Raw genomic sequence first — 4,160 nt, forward strand, 5'->3', positions numbered from 1 at the left:
TAGGGATGTAACGTTGTTGCTGTCTGGCTAAATGTATATACTATGCTCACCAAACTGCCCATTAAGCATTTCTCTTAATGTTCACACCCTTATATTAATGTTACTCTTACTTTTGGTTAGGGAACCTTCTCTTTTTAGATGGCAGTGACTTTTGGATGACTATGAAGGCATCATGGTGCTGAGAAGAAGTGACAGAGGAGTGTTCATCACTGAAATATCTCAATTACACCTTCCATGGCTTAGGGTCCATTGCTGAAGAGGTGGCAGAAAGAATGTAAGAGCCAAAGGAAAGGTAGGACTCCTTACAACGTGCTCCTCCAGACACAAAATGGCCTGGATATCCATGACCTTGCAGTGCCTGACACTACCTACACAAGACCATCATAATAGGAAAAAAGATGATGACATCAAAATAAAAGAGAGACTGATTGAGAGGGGGAGGGGATATGATGGAGAGTGGAGTTTCAAAGGGGAAAGTGGGGAAAGGAAGGGAATTACCATGGGATATTGTTTACAATTATAGAAGTTGTCAATAAAAAAATTTAACTAAAAAATTAAATTAATTTAAAAATTTTTTAAAAAGAGAGAGACTGATTGAGAGAGGGAAGGGGTTGGATGGAGAGTAGAGCTGCAAAGGGGAGAACAGGGGAGGGAATTACCATGGTTTATTGTCTATAATTATGGAAGTTGTCAATTAAAAATCTTTTAAAAATATTTTATTCATGGGCTGGAGAGATGGCTTAGTGGTTAAGCACTTGCCTGTGAAGCCTAAGGACCCCGGTTCGAGGCTCGGTTCCCCAGGACCCACGTTAGCCAGATGCACAAGGGGGCGCACGCGTCTGGAGTTCGTTTGCAGAGGCTGGAAGCCCTGGCGCGCCCATTCTCTCTCTCCCTCTATCTGTCTTTCTCTCTGTGTCTGTCGCTCTCAAATAAATAAATTTTAAAAATTTTTTTTGAAATATTTTATTCATTTGAGAGAGAGGGAGAGACAGAGAGAAAGAGGAAGACACAGAGAGAATGAGATAGTGAGTATGGGCACAATAGAACCTTCTGCCTCTGTAAATGAACTCCGGACACATGCACCACTTTGCACATCTGGCTTTATGTGGGTTTCGGGGAATCAAACTCAGGCCATTAGGCTTTGCAAGCAGGTACCTTTAACCACTGAGCCATCTCTCCAGCTACTATATTTTTTTAGAGAGAGAGAGAATTGGTGTGTCAGGGCCTCAGCCACTGCAATCGAACTCCAAATACATGTGTCTCCTAGTGCACATGCAACCTTGTGCTTGTATCACCTTTGTGCATTTGGCTTATGTGGAATCTGGAGAGAGATTGAACATAGGTCCTTAGACTTCACAGGCAAGCACCTTAACCACTGAGCCATCTCTCCAGACCCTAAATTTTAAAAAAATACTTTATTTCTTTATTTATTTAAGAGAGAGAAAGGCAGATAGAAAGCAAGAGAGAAAAAGGCACTCCAGGTACTCCAGCCACTGCAAATGAACTCCAGATGCATGCACCATCCTTGTGCATCTGGCTTATGTGGGTACTAGGGAATCAAATCTGTGCCCTTAGGCTTCAATAGCAATAGCCTTAACTGCTAAGCCATCTCTCCAACCCCCTAAAAATTTTTTTTTCGTTTGTTTTTTATTTTCAAGGTAGTATCTCACTCCAGCTTAAGCTAACCTGGAATTCACGATGTAGTCTCAAGGTGGACTCAGACTCATGGCGATTCTCCTTCCTCTGCCTCCCCAAGTACTGGGATTAAAGGTGCGTACCACCACTCCTGGCCCCTAATTTTTTTAAAGGTTTCAAAGGCACTTTAGTTCTTTTCAGCAAGTCATAATTATTTTCCTCATTGCGTGGTGCTTTTACTTGGCACCAATCATGGGGTGACTCTGCCAACAGGTGACAAGTGCCATTCTATTCCAACCTGTGCTGCTGTGTGTGCCCATACAGTAATACAGAAAATGAATCTATTTGCTAATATAGCATTACCATATTTGTCATGGCAACCAAGTGCCCTTTTCTGGTGGACCTGTCTTGCCTTTGCTGAATGCTTCAAACTTGGAGATGACTTAGTGCATTTTTGGTCAAGGGAAACATTCGTGGCTCTGGAGATGGAAGGGCGCCAACTGCAGCTGCTACTTGGCTGAAAATATGCCCTGGTACCCTTGCAAAGAGAGGGCCCTAATTTTTAACATAAATTTTAATCACAAGAAAGTGCTCTGCTGGGCATGGTGGCACATGTCTTTAATTCCAGCACTCAGGAGGCTGACGCAGGATTACCATGAGTTTGAGCCCACCCTGGGACTACATAGTGAATTCCAGGTCTTCTCAAGAGAGGTAGGGGCTGGAGAGATGGCCCAGCGAATAAAGTACTTGCTGTGAAATTCTGGGTACCTGAGTTTAGAGCCCCAGCCTTCACGTAAAAGCTGTAAACCTCAGCAGGCTTCTATAATCCCAGTGTACCTACTGAGAAAAGGGAGGCTACCTGCCGTAGAGAATGTCCCAGAAGCTCACCAAAGGAACAGAGACAATGAAAGACTGGCCAGAAAGTTGTCCTCTACCTCCATTCATGCTTCTATACACACACACAGACACCAAATAATTTTTTTTGTTCATTTGTATTTATTTATTTGAGAGTGACAGAGATAGAAAGAGGCAGAGAGAGAGAGAGAGAATGGGCGCGCCAGGGCTTCCAGCCTCTGCAAACGAACTCCAGATGCATGCTCCCCCTTGTGCATCTGGCTAATGTGGGTCCTGGAGAATTGAGCCTCAAACTGGGGTCCTTAGGCTTCAGAGGCAAGCGCTTAACTGCTAAGCCATCTCTCCAGCCCAATTTTTAAAATATTTTATTTTTATTTATTCATTTGAGAGAGAGAGAATAGGTGAGCCAGGACCTCCAGCTGCTGTAAACAACACACGTGCCACTTTGTGTATCTGGCTTACATGGGTCCTGGGAAATCAAACCTGGGTCCTTTGGCTTTGCAGGTAAGTGTCTTCGAGTAGACATATATACTCAAATTACGTCTCAAAGAATTGCTGGGATCTGGGTGTTCACTGCAGTGTTCCCCAGGCTTCCAGTGGGTCCTCCTGCTCCCCCCTCCCTTCCCACCGTGGGAGCAATGGATTACAGATACTCACTAGGACATCCGGCTGCAGGTGGGTGCTGGAGATCCAAACTCGCGTGGCAAGCACTTCTTCCACTGGACTGTCCCCTCAGGCCAGGTCTCTTCGTCAATTGTTCTCTACCTTGTCTTTTTTCCCCTTAATTTATTTACTTGCAAGCAGAGAGAGAGAATGGGCATGCCAAGGCCTCCTGCTACTGCCGATGAACTCCAAACACATAAACCACTTTGTGCACCTGGCTTTGTGTGGGTACTGGGGAACCGAACCCCAGGTTGGAAGGCTTTCCAACCAAGCACCTTTTAACCAGTGAGTTGTCTCCTCCGCCCCACCTTATCTTTGGAAACAAAGTCCCTTGCGGAATTTGGAACTCACTTGGTTAGCAACGCTAGCCAGCCACCAAGCCCCAGGGATTCTCTCGCCCCTCCCCCTAGTGCTGGGCTTGAGGGCACGTGCCGCTTGGCTTAGGCATGGGTGCTGGGGTGCTGGAGCTCCTCACACTTTCATGGCAAAGCGTGTCACTGACTGAGCCATCTCTCCAGCCCCCCCCCCCTTTTTCTCTTTTTGATAAGTGATGTCATAAAACAGCTCTGGATGTGCCTTGAAAAGGATTACAATCGGATATGATAAAACCAGGAGCCAGTTGAGTTGCACAATAGAGTTTAGGACATGTGATTTTACTGTAAATGGGGTTTCTGGTGAGAGTCGTATATAATGGGAAAGGAGAAAGGCCTTAAGGCCTTAAGCAAATGTTAATTGTGTTGGAATTTTTTCTTTCTTTCTTTCTTTTCTTTTTTCTTTCTTTCTTTCTTTCTTTTTTTTTTTTTTTTTTCTTTTGAGGTAGGGTTTCACTGTAGCTCAGGCTGACCTGGAATTCACTACATTATCTCAGGGTGGCCTCAAACTCATGGCGATCCTCCTACCTCTGCTGCGCGAGGGCTGGGATTAAAGGCCTGGCCACCACACTGGGGTGTTGGAATTCTTAATTATTCACTGGCAAGATGCTTCAGTCAGGCTCCAGGGTGAGGGGC

The 4,160-nt window shown here is 45.1% G+C and overlaps 1 pseudogene; it reads right to left on the reverse strand.

The window, feature by feature from the left end:
• Positions 1–1,885: 1,885 nt before the first annotated feature.
• LOC101594426 lies at positions 1,886–2,106 on the reverse strand (annotated as a pseudogene).
• Between the last annotated feature and the right edge of the window lie 2,054 nt (positions 2,107–4,160).

Source organism: Jaculus jaculus, chromosome 8 (genome assembly GCF_020740685.1).
Source record: "Jaculus jaculus isolate mJacJac1 chromosome 8, mJacJac1.mat.Y.cur, whole genome shotgun sequence".
NCBI classification, from domain to species: domain Eukaryota; kingdom Metazoa; phylum Chordata; class Mammalia; order Rodentia; family Dipodidae; genus Jaculus; species Jaculus jaculus.